This window comes from Megascapheus bottae, chromosome 17 (assembly GCF_031878675.1).
Source record: "Megascapheus bottae isolate mThoBot1 chromosome 17, mThoBot2.hap1, whole genome shotgun sequence".
Classification (NCBI taxonomy): domain Eukaryota; kingdom Metazoa; phylum Chordata; class Mammalia; order Rodentia; family Geomyidae; genus Megascapheus; species Megascapheus bottae.
The window spans coordinates 29,320,443-29,341,895 of record NC_143525.1 but is presented as its reverse complement, the minus strand read 5'-3'; the positions used below and the strand labels follow the sequence as shown (position 1 = coordinate 29,341,895).

Below are 21,453 nucleotides of genomic sequence, written 5' to 3'. Positions count from 1 at the left end.
AGCTAGGATTACAAGCCTGAGCCACTGGCGCTTGGCTAGAAAAAGGATTTTTTTCTTAAAAAGATGACTTGAGCCTCCCTACCGTTCCTTCCTTATTCTGTTCTCCCTTTTTATTCTTTTGTAGAATTACTATGAAAAGCCCCACGCCTCAGTGGCTTATCCCTTAAAACTATGAAATCCACAACTTTTGGTAGTTTGTTTGTTTTTTTTCCTACCATCAACAATACACAGGGTGTGTTAATCAGTACTTGGCAAGTCTTACTGCTGTTCCAAAACATGACTATTAGAGTCTCACAAGCGCACCGATTCTGTCCGGTCCGCCAAGGAGTCGAACCCAGATGTATGGGAATGGGACACACGTCGGGGCCAAGTTTGGCCGGGTGAGTGGGAGGCCGGCGTTTTGGGGGGGAGAGAAAGGAAGTCGTTGGAGTGCAGATAAGGTGTCCCTCCATCAGGCACCCGCAGCCCGCGTGGCGCCCGCTCCGCGAGCCAGAGCCCAGGTGGGGCTGGGGAGGAGGCAAAAAAAAAAAAAAACTCCAGGAGCCCAGGCGGCTCCGCCCAGCCGAAGGGTTCGCGCGCTCCCGCGAGGGCGCGCACGCGCTCGCCGTCGTGTCTCGCGCAGGGTCGGGCCTGTCAGGAGGGAAATCTCGCGAGATTGGAGACTGGGATGACTGTCGGGAGGAGGGGAGTGGTGTCGGGGAGAGGGGGGGAACAGGGCAGCGGCCGGGCTCTGTGGCTTCAGGGCTCGGAAGGAGAGAGGGAGGGTGGCAAAAGAGAGTGAGTCGGAGCGGTCGCTTGCCTGAGGAGAGGGGAAGGGTCCCGCTCGCCCCGAGCCCTTGACGGGCCCAGAGCGCTCAAGCACCCGGGAGGCTCTGAGGCCTCCGGGCCCCCGGGGACCCCGCCCCAGCAGCCCGCCGCCCGCCGCCCGGCCCGCGGCCTCTCTTCCCTTTGTGAGCGCCCCCTTCCCAGGGGTGGTGGTGGTGGCGGCGGCGGCGGCGGCGGCGGCGGAGGAGGACTGAGCGGGGGGCCCGCCCGCGGACGGGCCGCGGCGGGGGCCCGAGAGGGCCTCGGCTGTGTGGAGACCGGAGGCGGCCGAGGCCCGGGCCGGTTCCCCCGAGGCGGCAGCGGCGGCTCCCGGCACTTCCCCGCGCCATCTTAGCTGAGCCCGAGGGCTTGAGAGCACTTCCTGGACCCGGGTCGTCCCTTCGCCCCCCCGCCCCCCTTCCCGCCCCTTGTCGCAGAGCTTGGGCTGGGCGGCTGGCTGGGGCTCCGGGGGTGGGGGGGGCGGCGGTCTGTCGCCGGACCCCCTCCTTACTCCGCGGCCTCCAGCCTAGCGGCCACCGGACCGCCACGGGGGGCTGCGCCTGCCTTGGCGGCCGCCGACCTCTCGACGGAAAGGGTAAGGGCACCTCTGCCTGGGGAACAGCAGACTCGGAGGGGGGCGGGGAAATTCGGCCCACTCAGGCCTCTGGGTGGAAGAAGGGATGTGGGGGTGGGGTGTGTGTGTGGCGGGGAGGGGGACGAGGAGGGTCCGTGACTCTGTGGGTGAGGTGTAGAAGCTGGTGTGCTGGGCGCCCTCCTGTTTTGAAAGGGGCGAGAGCAATTAAATTCCTTTTTCCTGAGGGTCACCGGAAGGGGTGGTGGAAGGGGATGTTTCTAGGAAGGTGTGGCCCTAGTTGGGAGACTAGGTTGATGTTCTCTCCGATTTAAAGGCGCGAGGTCCCTTTTCCTTCTGGTCCCCTGCTCCTCCCGCGTCTTCTCCTTTGTACTGTCTATGAATTCTCGGGAAGGAAGACTACTGCCCTGCATAGCCCGCTGGGTGGATTCCACTATCCTCCACCCTCTACTCAGGAAATCTATACCCCTTTCGAAAGGGGTGATGGAATCATTTCTCTCCTTCTCCCCTTCCCCTCCCCCCCTTCCCATCCTCTGTTCTACTGCAATGCTGCAGAAGTCCCAGTCAGTTTCTTCATACACAGATCCATGTATCTATACACTGAAGGGAGGGGGAACAGGAGAGGGAAGTAATGGCGTTTCCTTTGGAGAGGTTATTCATTTTCCTTTGGCTTTACAATCGATAACTTTCATGCTCTTCCCTTGACATCTGTCCATGGGAAGTATATTTTCTTCTGTTATTGTTGAAGATGACATGACCTATGGAAAAGGACCTCTCTCTTTTGGTGTCTCTTTTTGAGACTTTTTTTTTTTTTTTGAGTAAGTTGAATGTTTGTTAGGTTTAACAGAAAATTGCATGTCCTCACATACTGTTCTCCCTCCCCCCTTTGTTTGGCTTTGTAAAGAATTATTAAATATTACAGACATACTGATGAACATCTGACCCTGGACTGTGAAACTTTTAAGATTAATAATTATATGACACACTGAAAGTTGTTTTTTTTTCCGGTCTTGGGGCTTGAACTCAGGGACTGAGCACTGTCCTTGGGCTTTCTCAAGGCTAGAACTCACTTGAGCAATAATAGCACCACTTCTGGCTTTTTCTATGTATGTGGTATGGAGGAATCGAACCTAGGTCTTTGTGCATGTTAGCCAAGCACTCTACCACTAGGCCACACTCCGGCCCCCACATCGAAAGTTTCTAAAAATTATTAGGTTACAATCCTTTCTGTAGCAAGTACTGTTTCTTAAGGAATTGCAAAAGGTTAATCTGTCTATCTATCCTATCTATCTTATCTATCTATCTATCTATCTATCCATCTATCTGGGGTTTTCATTTACCAAGAAGGTGCTGTACCTCCAGCATCATGCTCTGATAATCTATATTCTGTACTTAATCTGGTTTGCAGTAATTACTGACTTTATCCTTAATAGAGTAGAAATAACTAAATAGAACAATTTTAAAAATTCTGGAAGTGTGTTGTTGAGTGCCTTTGAGACCAAAAAAGTAGTCTTCTAGTCTTGAAGGAGTTGATGTATATCATTTTTTTAAAATGTTTAGGTTTATTGTTTATTTTTAAATGCTCCATGTATGAATTAAATACTTTTAAATACTCATATATTGAATTAAATACTTTTTTATAAAGTGATGCTGAAGATAATGAAAATGTTACAAATAAGCTTTGCCATGATATTTTACTAGCAAGTTGAATTGGTATTTAATCTTTTCTCAAAATGAGTTAAATTATGTTGTTATTAAAATATATCTTAATTGGTGTGTTGCATTTTGAAACCTGTTTGAACATTAGCAATAGTGCTAGCACTAGTCTAGTTTCTATCTCATTTCATGATTTTGTTACAGTTGTGCTATGATTTCCTCACAAAATGGAATTTTCTATGCCTTCTTTATTTCCTTCCTTGTTCATCTGATCTTAATTTGATGGTACTCTTTATTTGATTCTTCATAACAGAGTTGTGCATTCTGATATGTAGAGTTTGTGACAAACTGTCACAAAGCCTAATTCTCTGTATTATAGTTTGCTGTTGGGAATGAATTAATATATACTAGTTTGTATAAACCTAAACATATAACTCAGTAAAGTGACAGCTTTTAGCTTAGAAAGCTCTATTAAGGCAGAATTTATCCAAAAAGCTATAAAAATTCAGGATATGTATAGGGTAGAAGGTAATTATTTACTCTGTTTCAGTATCCAAGATCTGTTCTTTAGGACAGATTGAAAAACAACTTTTCCATAGTTGATGGGAACTCTGCCTGAAAGGGATAAAAATATTTGATGATCAAGAAGATAAATTCATTATGGAGGAAAAACTGTCTAAAGGTTATTTCAGATGACCTCTGATGCCAGTGTCAGAATACTCAGAACTAGTAGCCTGTGTTGATTGAGATTAGTATGGCACTTCTGTGTTTCTAAATAGTTCATCTACAAAATGGCAGTGATCACTTCCTGTTCTTTCACAACTGGCTCTTTCTCTAGATTCCCTTTAAATGACTTAATTTTTGGCATTCTGGTATCTGATTTGTTAATTTGGTTATAATTCCAGTGTTTTATACATGAAGGAATTTCTAAGAACCAATTGGTTTAAAGGGCTTTAATAGTTTTGGAGTACTTTGACAGTAATAAACCATTACTTTCAAACTAAAATATAGTATCTCAGATTTTAAACTCAGTGCTTTTTAAAAAATATTTTTTGCCGTGATGAGAAACCTGGGACTTTGCATATGATAAGGGTATATTATAGAATAGAGACTTTTAGAGAATTTTGGAATTATTTGTTAACACAGAAATAAGTAAGTATAACCCGGTATATACATGATATTTGGTCTCATTATGAAAGAAATTGGTTAGTTATTAGATAACAGAAAGACTTGATGCTTTTAACTAAGTAATCCACACAAAAAATGTTAGCAAATCTTACCAAAAGCAAAAGAATTATTCTAGTGCCTTCAAGTAGACCAAGGCAAGCTTCTCCACTAGTAAAATACTGGGTGTCAGTCAAAAAGGAAAAAAAAAAAAGGAAAAGAGGAAATATTTTATTTTGAAAAGAAAATGTGTTGTAGGGAAATTGGTTAGCAGGAAGAAATTGTATTTCTTTGTTTGCATGACATTTTTGATCGAACTGATTATACATGCTAATATATTGTACACTGGTTAGAAATAGCCACTATCTTTTATGGCTAGGATAGTTTTAGAGAAAAATACAGGGAATTTGCTTAGCATGAACAAGGCTGTGGATTTGATCCTCAGCGTCAAAAAGAAATTGATGCGTGAATTTTTGTTTTTGTAGTGTGTGCTAATTTGGCAACTTTAAGTTTCATAACTACTTATTACTATGGTAAAATGTATACAAACCTCTGAACAATAGAAAATAATTGTCAAATGAATTTTTTTCCACATGGTTGAATAAAGTAGGTATTATTTCTTGTTTAATATCAGATATAATATTGGTGCTGCTTTTTTTTTTAAGTTTAGTGGTTTTAGTATTGGAATAAGGTTGGATTTTTTTTTTTTTTTACCTATAAGCAGAAACAAATGGGATTTGTGAAATTGTTTATTTATGCCAACAGAAATGGACTTTGTTTGGAAGTTCCTGCTTTGAGAACTTTAGGAATCAACTTTAATTTTTATTGGATTTGGAATATAGATTTTTTTTGTGTGTGTGTGCTGGTCCTGGGACTTGATGTTAGAACCTGTTCTCTCCTTTGTCTTTTTGTTTATAGCTGGTGCTTTACTACTTGAGTAGCATTTCCACTCTGGCAATTTGCTTGTAAACTAGAATTAGAATCATGTAGACTTTTCTGCCCAAGCTAGTTTCTTTTCTTTTTTTTTTTTTTTTTTTGCCAGTCCTGGGCTTGAGCTCAGGGCCTGAGCACTGTCCTTGGACTTTCTCAAGGCTAGAGCTCTACCACTTGAGCCTCAGCACAACTTCCGGCTTTTTTCTATGTATGTGGTACCAAGGAATCGAACCCGGGTCTTCATGCATGCTAGGCAAGCACTTTAACCACTAGGCCAAACTCCCGGCCCTGCCCAAGCTAGTTTCAAACTGAGACCCTCTAGATCTCAGCCTTTGGAGATATTTTTGTTGTTGTTATTCTGATACTGGGGCTTGAACTCAGGGCCTAGGTGCTATCTCTGAGTTTCTGTTTGCATGCTAGGTGAATACTACCACTAGATCAAACTCCTGGCCACTCTGAGAGAGAGGTGGGGGGTGGGAGAGAGGGAGAGGGAGAGAGGGAGAGAGGGCGAGCGGGCGAGCGCGGGAGTGTGCATGCAAGTGAGCGAGTGCATTTATGAATTATGGGGCTTGAACTCTGTGCCTGGGCATTGTCCCTGAACTCTTCAATTCAAGGTTAGTGCTCTACCACTTGAGCCACGTAGCATTTCAGTTTTCTGGTGGTTAGTTAATTGGAGAGGAGTCCCACATGCCTTTGCTGGCTTTGAACCATGATCCTCAGATCTCAGCCTCTTGAATAGCTAGGATTACAGGCATGAGCCATATGGCTGCTCCCCAAAGATTTTTAAATATGGGTAATCTTTTAAAAATTTACAATAAATCTGGGCTCAAGCCTATAATCCTACCTACTCAGGAGGAGATCAAGAGTATTGTTCAAGGCCAGTCCAGGCAAAATGTTGGAGAGATTACATTTGGGGGGAAGGTCAGGAGTTTGGCCTAGAGATAGAGTGCTTGCCTAGCATGCACGATGACTCACTCGGGTTTGATTCCTCGGTACCACATACAAGGAAAAAAGCTGGAAGTGATGCTCTGGCTCTCTCAAGTGGTAGAGGGATAGCCTTGAGAAAGTCCAAGTACAGTGCTCACTCCTTGAGTTCAAGCCCCAGGACTGGCAAAAAAAAAAAGACCCAGTGTCAAGCCTTGCTCCCCTAGTTGCTGTGATGTGTGTCTGTTGTCCCAGCTATTGGTAAATGCAAATACAAGACCTAGTGTCAGGGCTGGGAGTGTGGCCTAGTGGTAGAATGCTTGCCTAGCATACACAATGACCTGGATTCGGTTCCTCAGCACCACATACACTGAAAAAGTCAGAAGTGGTGCTGTGGCTCAAATAGTAGAGCTCTAGCTTTTTTTTTTTTTCCTCCAGTCCTGGGCTTGAGCTCAGGGCCTGAGCACTGTCCTTGGACTTTTCTCAAGGCTAGAGCTTTACCACTTGAGCCTCAGCACCATTTCTGGCTTTTTTCTATGTATATGGTACTGAGGAATCGAACCCGGGTCTTCATGCATGCTAGGCAAGCACTCTACCACTAGGCCAAATTCCCAGCCCTAGAGCTTTAGCTTTGAGAAAGCCGAAGGACAGTTCCCAGGCCCTGAGTTCCAGCTCCAGGACTGGCAAAAAAAAAAAAAAAAAAAAAAGGCCCAGTGTCAAGCCTGCTCTCCATATAAATTGCAAGACCCTATTAAAAAGATAAGAAAAACACAAAAGAATTTCATGACTCAAGTTATAGAATACAAGCCTGTAAAACACAAAGCTGTTAGTTCAAATTCTAGTACTGCCCTAGCCCTACCTCCCCAAACCTAAAAAATTTATTAACCTCACAATATTTTACACTCCAATTAATATAAACAACCAGATTAATGAGGCCCTGAGTTTATACCCCAGTACCCCCCCCCCCCCCCCCACACACACATATTTTTTTTTGCCAGTCCTGGGCTTAAGCTCAGGACCTGAGCACTGTCCTTGGATTTTTCTCAAGGCTAGAACTCTACCACTTGAACCTCAGCACCACTTCTGCCTTTTTCTAAGTATGTAGTACCAAGGAATCGAACCCGGTTCTTCATGCATGCTAGGCAAGCACTCTACCACTAGGCCAAACTCCTGACCCATATATTTTTTTTCATATATTTTTATTGTAATTAATAGAAGGGTTACATGATATTTGCCAGATAGATAGTGCATTAATTCCCATATATTGATACCCTTTCACATGTCTTGGTCCCCATTTCCCTCCCCTCCACCCCCACCCCTCATCTTGTTTTCCCCGTTCCCTATCCAATTACAAATAACCAAATACAAATATATCTGATATATCAGGTAACAAAGTGAGATAGTGTAACAATATGAGATAACCAAGGGACAGCAAAAGTGATGAGTGATAACATAGTACCTTAAGAACAACAATCATTAATTATATGGCTTACGTTTACATCATATTTTAAATGACAAGTTTAACAAACAAGTGTTCAAGGAGGGAATCTCTAATTACAATCACTGGGACTTAGTATTTAGAACTTAATCAAAATTAGGCTAAGGGTTGTATGTCATAGAAACATATTAATTTGGCCGGGAATTTGGCCTAGTGGTTAAAGTGCTTGCCTAGCATGCATGAAGACCCGGGTTCGATTCCTTGGTACCACATATATAGAAAAAGCTGGAAGTGGTGCTGAGGCTCAAGTGGTAGAGTACTAGCCTTGAGAAAGTCCAAGGACAGTGCTCAGGCCCTGAGCTCAAGCCCAGGACTGGCAAAAAAAAAAAAAGAAAAAAAAAGAAACATATTAATTTATGAAATAAAACATATCTGTAGAGTCATAGGTTTTTATGTCTATATAGTTATGTTTGTGTTTCCATTACCATGTCCATAGCTTTGGGTATGCAGTTATTGAATCCTCGCTCTTGTACTCTTTGGATTTAATAGCCACATATTAAGGATACCATGCGCCTTTTGTTCCTTAGGTCTTGACTTGTCTCACTCAACATGATTTGCTCTAGATTCATCCACTTCCCTGCGAATGCCATTATTTTATCTTGTCTGTTGGCTGTGTAGAATTCCATTGTGTATATATACCACATTTTCTGTATCCATTCATCTGCAGTAGGGCATCTGGATTGTTTCCATCGCCTGGCTATTGTGAATAGTGCAGAGATGAACATAGCTGAGCAGGTGTCTTTATAATATTCTGGGTCATGCTGTTCAGGATAGATGCCCAGAAGTGGTATGGCGGGATCATAGGGAAGGTCTGACCCATATTTTTAAGATGGATGGGAATTTAGCTTAGTGATTGAGCACTTGGCCATAGCATTCACAAGGCCCTTAATGCTATCCTAGTACTACAGAACAGATAAATATATGTCACTGCTGAATAATTGTGAAACTACATGTCTTTCTGCCTGAGCTGGAGGTCTTTCATGTGTGTATGTGTATACTGGGGCTTGAATTCAGAGCTTTATGCTCTTATCTTTTTGTGTGTGTGTTTGGATCTTGTGGCTTAAACCCTGCCAGAGCTCTGTCCGGGAGCTCTTCTGCTCAAGGCTTCCACCCATGGGCCTGGGTGTTGTCCTTTAGCTCTTCAGCGTTAGTCTACTTCCCTACCCTTGACTCAAGCCCCACTTCTCATTTTCTAGAGGTTAATTGGAGATGAAAAAAATCTGATGCTTTTGTGCTGGGCTGGCTTTGAACCTTGATCCTCAGATCTCAGCCCTCCGGAGTAGCTAGGATTACAGGCGTAAGCCACCACATCTGCTCTTACCATTTTTGCTGAAAGCTGGTACTCTGCCATTTGAGCCACATCTCTACCTCCAAAACTAGAGGTCTTTATATTCAAATTTTATCAGTCACTTTTTTTTGGGGGGGGCAGACTCACTTCTGGCTTTTTCTGTGTATGAGTTACTGAGGAACCCAGGGCTTCAGTCATACTAGGCAAGCACTCTACCACTAATCTGCATTATCAAACTTACTTTTTTTTTCTTACACTGGAGATACAACCTAAGGCCTTGCCCATGAGCACTCTGGTAACGTTTAATTATATTCTCAACTGAATCACTCTTTGATTTGGTGATTCCATTGTTCCTTACACCAAATTATAAATGATAACTATCTTAAAGTATTAAATAGAAATTTCTTTCCATATTTAGTACGTAACTGTCTTAAAGAACATGCTTCAATTAACCTCTAGAAAATGGGAAGTGGGGCTATGCTTCTGGCAGGATGGTAGCCTTGGGCTGTAGAGCTCCAGGGACAGTGCCTCTGGCCCAGAATTCAAGCCCCACGACCCACAAAACAACAACAACAAAAAACCACATTTGAGCCACTACTACACAGCCAGCCACTTAAATTTTTAAAATTTTTTATTTCTATGTACTGATGTTATCAACATAGGATAACTTAAGACTTAGGCTTTGTTGCCAGGCATTGGTGTGGCTCCTGACTATAATACTAGCTGCTCAGGAGGCTGAGATTTGAGGATTGTGGCTGGAAACCAGTCTGGGCTGGGAAGCTTGAGAGACTATTATCTCCACTTAGTTACTTGAGCTGTGGCTCAAGTGATCTAGTGATGAATGCTTACTTTGAGTACTCAGGGACATTGCCCAGGCCAGGAGTTCAGGCTCCAGGACTGGCAGAAAAAAAGATTTGAGAATAAATACATATAGCAATTTGGTGCTAGGTTTCTCAACCATGGTGGCGTCATATTTTGGATGGGAAAGTTTATTTATTTATTTATTTTTTCCAATCCTGGGCTTCAACTCAGGGCCTGAGCACTGTCCTTGGACTTTCTCAAGGCTAGAGCTCTACCACTTGAGCCTCAGCACCACTTCCGGCTTTTTTGTATGTATGTGGTACCAAGGAATCGAACCTGGGCCTTCATGCATGCTAGGCAAGCACTTTAACCACTAGGCCAAACTCCTGGCCCCGGGAAAGTTTATTGTTATGGGGATCTGGGCTGTACATTTTAGGTTTATTTTGTTTTCCTAGCTTTTTACCAGTGCTGCTAATATTAATACCTTCAGTACTGACAATCAAAAACTCCCTTGCTCTGGGAACTGATGGCTCAAGCTTGTAATCCTATGTACTTAAGAGACTGGGATCTGAGGATCATGGTTCAAAGCCAGCCCAGGCAGACAACTCCTAGAGACTCTTGTCTCCAGTCAGCAAAAAGCTGGAAGTGAGGTGTGGCTTACGTTACAGAGTACCAGCCCTGAGTGAAAAAAACAAGCTGAGGCCCTGAGTTCAAGCCCTGGTCCCTACACACACAAAAATGCCTCTGAACATCGCCTAATTGTGTGAGGAACCAAATCACTCCTAACTAAAAACACTGATTTAGCTGGGTGTAGTGGCTCACGCCTATAATCCTAGTTATAGGCTGAGATCTGAGGTTCAGAGCCAGCCCAGGCATTAAAGAACACGAGATTCTTATCTCCAATTAACCTCCAGAAAACAGAAAGTGGGGCTGTGGCTCTAGGGTTAGGGCAGTATCCTTGAGCTGTGGAGCTCAGGGATAACTATACCCAGGCCCAGAGGTAGGCTGTAGCCTTGAGATGAGGAATTCTGAGACAGCGCCCAGGTCCAGAGTTTCAACCCCATGACTGACAAAAACAAAACACACTGATATATAGTGGATGTTGAGTTGGCCAGTAGAATGTAAAAGAGCAAGCTTTGTGATACAGGGAAGGTAGACTTGAGGGTATGGATATGAGATTTTATATGGGTTTTGAAAAATGTAGAACTACATACCTTAGAACATGGATGATCACTATCCAAAAGGGTTGGCTGTAAGTTTATGTGGTTTGGGAAGATACTTGGTAAAAATGTGAGCTTTTTTACTCAAGTTTAGTGTGCTACCACTTTGAGTCACAACTCTACTTCTGGCTTTTTGGTGAGTAATTGGAGATAAGAGTCTCATGGACTTTCCATCCCTGCTGGCTTCAAATTACTTGATTCTCAGATCTTAGTCTACAGAGTAACTAAGATTATAGGTGTGAGCCATGAGTGCCAGTCTTGGCTGCATTCTAACTTTACATTATTGCCCAGCACATAACTTCTCTGCCTATACTTAGGATGTCTTTGTAATCCCTTCTGGCTTTATCCCCTATTCTGTTGTTGTTGGTCTTGGGAGCTTTTTTTTTTTTGCCCGCCTGGGCTTGAGCTCAGGGCTTGAGTACTGTCCTTGGACTTTCTCAAGGCTAGCACTCTACCACTTGAGCCTCAGCACCACTTCCGGCTTTTTGCTATGTATGTGGGGTACCGAGGAATCGAACCCCGGTCTTCGTGCATGCTAGGTAAGCACTCTACCACTAGGCCAAACTCCCGGCCCCCAGTCTTGGAGCTTTAAGTCTGAGTCTGGGCAACTGGGCACCTGGGCAATGTCCCTGAGCTCTTCAGCTCAAGGCTACCATGCTACCCCTGGGCCACAGCGCCTCTTCCGGTTTTCTAGTTAATTGGAGAGAAGAGTCTCACCGTCTTTAGTGTCCTGGCTAGCTTTGAACTTCAATCCTCAACTCTCAGCTTCCTGAGTAGCTAGGATTACAGGCATGAGCCACTGTGTCTGGTTTAGGACTCTTAAGTTTTGTATTCCTCCTTTTTATTTTATTTAAAAATTTTTTCTTTGTCAGTCATGGGACTTGAACTCTGGGCCTAGGCGCTGTGCCTGAGCTCTTTAGCTCAAGGCTAGCGCTCTACCACTTCTGGTTTTCTGTTGGTTGATAAGAGATAAAAGTCTCACAGACGGGGCTGGGAGGCTCAAGTGGTAGAGCTCTAGCCTTGAGAAAGCCCAAGGACAGTGCTCAGGCCCTGAGCTCAAGTCCAGGACTGACAAAAAAAAAAAAAGTCTCACAGACTTTAGTCCCTGGTCTGGTTTTGAACTGTGATCCTGAGATGTCAGCCTTCTGAATAGCTAGGATTATAGGTGTGAGCCACTGGCCCCCGGCTGTATGCCTCCTTTTTAAAGTGACTAGTTTAGGACATTTAGCACCACTTGTTCATTGGACCCACATTAAATTTTTATTTTTTTATTTATATTTTTACCAGCTATGGGGCTTGAACTATAGCACCACTTTCTTCTTTTTCTGTGTATATGGTACTGAGGAATTGAACCCAAAGCTTCATTCATGCTAGGTAAGCAGTCTACCACTAGCCTACATTCCCGGACAGCCCTCATTGAATTTTTTTTGTTTTTGAGTTTATATTTTGGTTCTTTTAAAGATATAACAGATAAGGGACATAATTGGAAAACACAGATATTTATGTAATTTTTTATAATCTTAGAAAGCCAATTAAGGCAAGAGTTTTGTTTATCAATACATTTTTTTTTTAATTAAAAAAAAGAAATAGGCTAGGAGTTTGGCCTACTGGTAGAGTGCTTGCCTAGCATGCACAAAGACCCAGGTTCGATTCCTTGGTACCACATACATAGGAAAAAAGCTGGAAGTGGTGCTGAGGCTCAAGTGGTAGAGCTCTAACCTTGAGAAAGTCCAAGGACAGTGCTCAGGCCCTGAGCTCAAGGCCAGGACTGACAAAAAAAAAAAAAAAGACCCAGATTCAATTCCTCGGTACCACATACATAGAAAAAAAAAAAGCCAGAAGTGGTGCTGTGGCTCAAATGGTAGAGCTCTAGCCTTGAGAAAGCCTAAGGACAGTGCTTAGGCCCTGAGTCCAAGCTACAGGACTGGCAAGTAAATAAATAAATAAATAAATGTATATATGTATGTATGTATGTATGTATGTTAGAATTCAACAAAAAGTTGATATTTAAAAAAAAAATTATGGTCGGGGTATAGTATAGAGGGGTTACAGTTACATTCACCAGATAGTAGGTACATTACTTCTAACACATTGATACCCCTTCTCATGTTTTTGTCTCCATTTCTCTCTCCTCACTCTCTCATTGAATTTTTAAAGGTTCTGAAATGTTGGCTAGCGGCCACTAATCATAGAGAAATTGACAGCAAGCTAGGACAATTACTTGTAAAACTATGAGATGCTGGACACCAGTGACTGAGACCCGAGGATTATGCTTCAAAACCAGCCTGGGCAGGAAAGTCCAGAATATTATTTATCTCCCATTACCACCAAAAATCCAAAAGTGGAGCTATAGCTCAAGTGGTAGAGCACCAGTACTGAGCAAAAAAGTTCAAGGACAGCACCTGGGCCCTGATTTCAAGCCCCTTTACCTAGATTAATAACTAAACAAGCAAACAGGTAAATAAAGCTACAAGAAGTACAAGTATAGCACAAGTCTACAGACTTAGATAAGTCTTGAGGTTGTTTCTTTACATTAGACTACAACTGGAAAGGAGCATCGAGATAATATTAGGTGACACCCCCCACCTCCTACCATGCAGAAGCTATGGGGAATTTGTTTGGGTTACAGTAGGTCTGTGAACTTCTTAAGACTGTATTGGTTTTATTTATTCATACATAGGTGCATTTTTCTAGGTTTGGAACCCATAACGTAGTTGGATTTTCAAAGGTGATTTAAGAATTATTAAAAATCTTGGGCCAGGAGTTTGACCTAGTGGTAGAATGCTTGCCTAGCATGCACAAAGACACAGGTTCAATTCCTTGATACCATATACATAGAAAAGCCAGAGGTGGTACTGTGGCTCAGGTGGTAGAAAGCCTTGAGGAAAGCACAAGGACAGTGCTCAGGCCCTGTGTTCAAGCCCAAGGACTGACCCCCCCCCCAAAAAAAAAAAGAATTATTAAAAATCTTAAAGAAGTGAGGACTCAATAACTGCATACCCAAAGCTATGGACATGGTAATGGAAATATAAACATAACTATATAGAGGTAAAAACCTATGACTCTATAGACATGTTTTATTTCTTAAATTAATATGTTTCTATGACATCCAAACCCTTAGCCTAATTTTGATTAAGTTCTAAATACTAAGTCCCAGTGATTGTAAATAGAGATTCCCTCCTTGAACACTTGTTTGTTAAACTTGTCATTTAAAATATGATGTAAAAATCAACATTAATAAATTCTTAAAAAAATCTTAAAAATATTAAATCTTTAAGTAATTGTACCAAGAGGTTTCAATTCAAGACAGAAAAGGGATGACTTATGTAGTCACTGCTATTCATGATAACGTTAAGTCAGCAAGAAAATGTTTTCCATGTGCATTTTCTTATAAACGGTACATAAGACTGTGGTTGGGAGCATGGCTTAATGGTAGACTGCTTGCTTAGCTTGCATGAAGCCCTGGGTTTGATTCCCTGGTACCACATACATAGAAAAAGCTGCAAGTGGTGCTGTGGCTCAAGTGGTAGAGCATTAGTTTTGAGGAAAGCGCAAGGATGGTACCCAGGCCCCAAGTTGAAACCCCAGGACTGCCCCCCCCCAAAAAAGACCATTTTAAAAATTCACTTCTTTATTTTCTAAAAGTTATTTATTTTGCCAGTGCTGGGGCTTGAACTCAGGAACTGAGCACTGTCCTTGGGCTCTCTCAAGGGAAGGGCTCTACCACTTGAGCCACAGCATCATTTCTGGCTTTTTCTTTTTTCTTATATTTCTTTTTTCTTTCTTTTTTTTTTTTTGTCCTGGGATTTAAACTCTGCCTGGGCGCTGTCCCTGAGCTCTTCAGCTCAGTGCTTGCGCCCTACCCCTGAGCCTGGGCACTGTTCCTGAGCTCTTCCGCTCAAAGCTGGCTTTGAACCTTGATCCTCGGATCTCAGCCTCCTGAGTAGCTAGGATTACAGGCATGAGCCACTGCACCCAGCCTCAAATTAAATGTTTTTTTTTTTTTTTTTTTTTTTGCCAGTCTTGGGGTTGGACTCAGGGCATGAGCACTGTCCTTGTTGTTGTTGTTTTTTTCCCCCTCAAGGTTAGAGCCTCAGCTTTTTTCTATGTACGTAGTACTGAGGAATCAAACCCGGGTCTTCGTGCATGCTGGGCAAACTCCCAGCCCCTCAAATTAACTATTTTTAAACGAACAATTCATTAGCATGTGGTTGATTCGCAGTGTTGTATACTCTGTGTGTGTGTGTGTGTGTGTGTGTGTGTGTGTGTGTGTGTGTCTGTGTGTCTGTGTCAGTGTCAGTGTCAGTGTCTCATGGGGGCTTGAACTTGGGCTTGGGCGCTGTCCCCGAACTTTCCCTGAACTCTTCAGCTCAAGGCTACAGCCCTACCTCTGGGCCTAGGGGTTGTCCATGCATACTTTAGCTCAAAGCTACCACCGTACCTTTGAGCCAAGCCCCACTTCCCTTTTTCTAGAGGTTAATTGGAGATAAGAGTCTCAGGTCCTTTTGTGCAGGGCGGACTTTGAACCTTGATCCTCAGATCTTAGCCTCCTGAGTAGCCAGGATTGCAGATGTGAACCTGGCAGTTTCATCCTTATATTGGTTCATCCTTATATTGGTTCATCCTTATATTGGTTCTCCCCTTTATGCTGTAGGAAATTCTCTCCCTTCTCTTTCCTCTACATTTGGGGATTAAATCTAGGGCCTTGGTTATGCTAACAAGTACTCTTATCTAGCACTGAGCTACATTCACTGGCATACTGCTGGCCCATTTTTGAGATCTGTTCCGCTCCAGGTCTTCAAGCCCTAGATTTGATTCCTCAGCACCATACACACATATCACACACATGCATGTGTACCATATAGATAGAAAAAGCCTGAAGTAGTGAGGTGACTCAAGTGGTAGAGTGCTAGCCTTGAGAAAGCCCAAGGGTAGTGCTCAGCCTGAGTTCAAGCCTAAGGACTGGGGGAAAAAAAAGAAAGCAAGCAAGCTGGTAATTGTGGTACCTCAGACCTGTGTCTGAAAAGCAATTTTACATTTTTCCAGTTGGTATGTTCCTGAGAAGCAGAAGTTGATTTCAAATCTATATATATTATTTCATAAACATTTTGATTGTGTTCTGTGAAGACATGAAATAGTAACATGTTCATTATGAATATAGACCTGTGTCTTTATGCATCCTGGATAAATTAAGTTGTATATCCTTAATATGTTTGTTTGGTTATTTATCAGAATAGTTTGTCCCAAGTATAGGAGTTTCTAAAAATGAACTCATTAAGTTAGTTTGTGATTACCTAGTTTAATAAAATTAAACATTAATATACCTAGTACCTCAGTAGTAAAGAGCCATTGCTTTATCTTAGGAAAAAATAGTATCATTTAGAATAATTGCACATTATTCTTTCATGAAAACAGAGCTGTTATTTTTATAGGCATAATTACTATTATGATAATATAAATGATTCACTGAATGGAAGTTATAGTTTAAAGAAGTTTGCTTGGCTTACTGGTATTCCTTATTGGCATTTTAAAAGCCTGAAGCTTGTTTATTTATCTACTTTTATGAGATTGTCTCACTATCTAGTCTTGAAGTCATGATCTTCCTGTTTCGAGCTAGAATTATAAGTATACCATCATGCTTGGCTAACTGGATATCTAGCTGGCTTGTGTGGCACTCTGCCACTGAAGCTATACCTCCAGTTCTGATTTTTTGGGTTTTTTGTTTTGTTTTGTTTTTGTCTTTTTTAGTTGCTCGTGGGGCTTGAACTCTGGTCCTGGGTGATGTTCCTGAGCTCTTCTGCTGAAGGCTACTGCCCTACCCCTTGATCCACAGTACCATTTTTGGTTTTTTGGTGGTTAATTGGAGATAAGAGTCTCTAGGACTCATGGTTTTGAACCATGATCCTCAGATCTCAGCCTCCTGAGTAGCTAGGATTACAGGTGTGAGCCACTGTGCCTGGCCTCCAATTCTAGTTTTTGCTGGTTATTTTGGAGTCCTGTAGACTTTTTTTTTTAGGGTTGGCTTCAAATGGCAATCCTTTAGCTCTTAGCCTCCTGAGTAGTTAGGATTTCGGGCCTTTTTTTCAATTTGTGTATTGTAGAAAATGTTGATACAAAACTGAGCTGCTCACTATATTGAGAAACATGGACAATCATAGTTGCTATTAAATAACAACTGCCAAATCACACACTACACTATGTAAGTAAAGACAGTGTAACATTTGCCAAGGAAAGGGAAGAAATACTAGCCATTGCAATAAAAAGATTGACATCTAATTCTCCTTGCTCAGAAAATATCTTTATATAGAATTATGATGAGGCTGGGAATGTGGCCTAGTGGTAGAGTACTCACTAGCATTCATGAAGCCCTGGATTTAGTTTCTCACCATACACAGAAAAGAGCTGGAAGTGATGCTGTGGCTCAAGTGGTAGACCACTAGCCTTGAACCCCCATGGACAGTGCCCAGGCCCTGAGTTCAAGCCCCAGGACTGGCAAAAAGATAAAGTAAAATAAAATTATGAGTGTCTTCTTTATCTTACTTTGAAGTTGTGCTTTCCTAATAAAGACAATTGTAGGAAATACCTATTTTATTGGTTTATATTAGTTATACATTGGGTGGGAAGTCATCTACATCTCCACACAGGCTTATATTGTTGTATTCCAATTATTTTTATCACCTCTATTATACTCCTTGCTCTCGTCCCCCTAAGAAATAGCATTCTCAACAGGTTTCTTTTTCCTTTTTGCCAATCCTAGGGCTTGAACTTAGTGCCTGGGCACTGTCTTTGTGCTTTCTCTACCATGTGAGCCACAATACCACTTCCGGCTTTTTCTGTGTAGGTCAGGAATTGAACCCAGGGCTTCATGCATGTGAGGCAAGCATGCTACCACTAGGCTATACTCCTGGCATCCCGCCCTCCCTTTAGTTTTTTTTCTTTTTGGTGGGTCATGGGGCTTGAACTCGGCCTGGGGCGCTATCCCTGAGGTCTTCAGCTCAAGACTACCACCCTACTCACTTCCTGTTTTCCAGTGATTAATTGGAGATAAGCATCTCTGGGACTTTAGTGCCGGGGCTGGCCTTGAATTGCACACCTCAGATCTCAGCCTCCTGAGTAGCTAGGATTACAGGTGTTAGCCACCCTGTCCAGTGTGATTTATTTATTGGCCAGTCCTGGTACTTGAACTCAGGGCCTGAGCACTGTCCTCAGGCTTTCTCAAGGCTAGGGCTGTACCACTTGAGCCACAGCACCATTTCTGGCTTTTATTTTATTTTATTTTATTTGTGAGTCATGGGGCTTGAACTTGGCCTGGGCCCTGTCTCTGAGCTCTTCTGCTCTAGGCTACTGACCTACCTCTGGGCATGGGCATTTTCCCTGAACTCTTCAACTCAAGGCTACTGCCTTACCCTTGAGCCAAGCCCCACTTCCCTTTTTCTAGAGGTTACTTGGAGATAAGTCTCAGGTCTTTTTGTGTGCCAGGCCTGGCTTTGAACCTTGATCCTTAGATCGCAGCCTCCTGAGTAGCTAGGACTACAGGCACGAGCCACCTTGCCAGCCACTTTTTATTTTTATATAAATGATCTATTATAACAGTATTTAACCTCTTTTATCCTCCCACCAGCATAACTCCTTCCTGCTAGTCCCTGCCCACCTTCACATTCTGTTTCTCTCCCACCCCAGTTGAATGGCAGCTTTTGAGTTTCTCTGTGCTGCTTTTTTTCTTTCCATTTTCCCCTCGCCTCCCGAGTAATCTCTTAGCTTGATTCATGTTCTGTGTTGATATAAGTAACTTAAGTATGTATATATTTATAATTATATACATGACCATGAGTATGAATATCTTTTAGGTCTAGGTTTCACATTTAACTGAAATATAAGATTGTTTTTTGAGCTTGAATTATCTTACTCAGTATGGGATATCCATCCTCTAGTTGCATCCATTTTCCTATGAATGACATTTATTTTTGTGACTTTTGTTTTTTAATGCTGTGTTATATTCCATAGTGTGTGTGTGTGTGTGTGTGTGTGTGTGTGTGTGTGTGTGTACACATATCGATGTCGATATACAGCATCTACTTTATTCACTTATCTGATTTGGGCACCTCAGTTGATCACAGTGTTGTGATAAAAATGGATCTGCAGGTATCTTTCTTAATGTATTGATACACTCTTCTTCAGCTATATGCCCAACAGATAAGTGGGATCAAAAGATAGATGTCTTTTAGCTTTTTATGCTTATTTATGTTTTTTGCCAGCCCTTGCTTTGAATTCAGGGCCTGAGCACTGTCCTTGGGCTTTCTCAAGGCTAGAGCTCTACTACTTGAGCCACAACACCACTTCTGGCTTTTTCTATGTATTTGGTACTGAAGAATTGAACCTGGGACTTCGTGCGTGCTAGGCAAGCACTCTACCACCAGGCCAAACTCTTGGCCTATCTTTTAGCTTTTATGGTATCTCCATCCTGAGAAAATGCCTAATGTTGTGTCATTTATAGTATTACTTGTCACAACTTTTCTACATTGACTAGTGATAATTGACTGTGTATGCTTGCACATGTGTGCTGGTTCTGGAGCTTGAACTCAGGGCCCAGGTGCTGTTCTTGAACTTTTGTACTCAGGCCACTGCTCCACCTCTGGCTTTTTTGGTAGTTACAGATAAGGGCCTTATGGACTTTTCTGTCCAGGATGTCAGATCTCAGACTCCTGAGTAGGATTATAGGCATGAGCCACCAGTGCCAGCAGAAAGTATTCTTAGAATCTAAAACTGAACAAGAATTCCTTTCTAGAGAGGCATGGCGGCTTACACCTGTAATCCTAGCTGCTCAGGAGGCTGAGATCTGAGGATCAAGGTTCAAAGCCAGCCTGGGCACAAGAAGACCAGAGATTCTTATCTAGAGATTCTTAGCTCTATGGTAGGTCAGTAGCCTTGAGCTGAAGAGCTCTGGAACAGCGCTCAGGCCTAGGGCTAGGCCCATTTCATGCCCCGTGACCCACACAAAAAAAATCCTTCCTCCCTTTCTCCCTTCTTCCCATTCTCCCTCCTTTTTCCTTCCTCCTTTTCTCTTTTCCCCTTTCCCTCCTCTCTTGTCCTCTTTAATTTTGCAGGGCTATGATACAATTCAAGGTCTTGAGTATAAGGCAAACTTTCTATGAAAAGGTTTGCTCTCAAGCCCTATCAATGTAGTTTATACAAGGAAGAATCAATTAAATTCATGGTACATTAATTTGAGACTATATATATGTATATATGTATATGTGTATATATATATTTTTATTATTATTATTATTTATTTTTTTTTGCCAGTCCTGGGCTTGAGCTCAGGGCCTGAGCACTGTCCTTGGACTTTCTCAAGGCTAGAGCTCTACCACTTGAGCCTCAGCACCACTTCTGGCTTTTTTCTATGTATGTGATACCGAGGAACCGAACCCGGGTCTTCATGCATGCTAGGCAAGCACTTTAACCACTAGGCCAAACTCCTGGCCCCAGAAAGAGTTTTAAGCTATAGTAAAGACTAAAGATAACATTGTGGACCTGTGTGGCTACAAGCCTAGGACATCCAGCTTGACTGACAAGTACTTAAACTTCAGCTTGTACTTTGTCTAATCGTTGTGTTCATCAGGGTATAAGAGAAAGTCCATTTCTCAAATTGTTGTAAAAAATATTTAAGAAAACTTTGGATATGAGTGTCCAGCCCCAGGAACATTGAGTGCATTGGTAATGGTGTTTTTAATTTTCTTTTCTTTATTTTATTTATTTTTTTGCCAGTCCTGGGCTTGGGCTCAGGGCCTGAGCACTGTCCTTGGACTTTCTCAAGGCTTAGCACTCTACCACTTGAGCCTCAGCACCACTTCCAGCTTTTTTTCTATGTATGTGGTACCAAGGAATTGAACCCGGTCTTCGTGCATGCTAGGCAAGCACTCTACCACTAGGCCAAACTCCCGGCCTCTTTTCTTTATTTTTTGGCCAGTCATGGTGCTAGCACTCAGGCCTGAGCACTGTCCTTGGACTTTTCCCTCAAAACTAGTACTGTTCCATTTGAGCCACAACATCACTTACGGCTTTTTCTATGTATGTAGTACCAAAGAATTGAACCCAGGACTTTGTGCATGGCAGGCAAGCACTCTACCACTAGGCTAAACTCCCAGCTGAATGATTTGCCAGTCCTGGGCTTCAGCTCAGGGCTGAGCACTGTTATTGGGTTTTCTCAAGGCTAGAGCTACTTGAGCCTCAGCACCACTTCCAGATTTTTTCTATGTATGTGGTACCAAGGAATTGAAACCAGGTCTTCGTGCTGTTAGGCAAGCACTCTACCACTAGGCCAAACTCCCAGCCGAGTGAAAGTATTTTGAACTGGGCTTATAACTATATTTTCTTTTTTTGATTGTTATTATAAAAATGATATACAAAGGGACAGTTAACATATGTCAGGCAAAGTGTACTTTTCTTTTTGGACAGGAGCCTCCTTCCCTTGGTTTCTCCCAGGTTTTTGTTTGCTTTTTGTTTTGCCAGTTGTGGGGACTGAACTCAGGGCTTGAGCACTGTTCTTGGACACTTTTTGCTCAAGGCTAATGCT

General features: G+C 42.6%; 1 protein-coding gene across 2 annotated transcripts in view; it reads left to right on the top strand.

Moving 5' to 3' along the window:
- The first annotated feature begins 695 nt into the window (after positions 1-695).
- The window catches only part of Taok1 (TAO kinase 1), a 96,252-nt gene continuing 75,494 nt past the window's right edge, over positions 696-21,453 (top strand). Inside the window, exon 1 of one of the 2 annotated variants that reach the window (XM_090350549.1) lies at positions 696-777. The gene's annotated coding sequence lies outside the window, so the exon portion shown is untranslated. Of the gene's footprint in view, positions 1,400-21,453 lie in introns of both variants that reach the window. The other variant, XM_090350548.1, reaches the window with a different exon arrangement.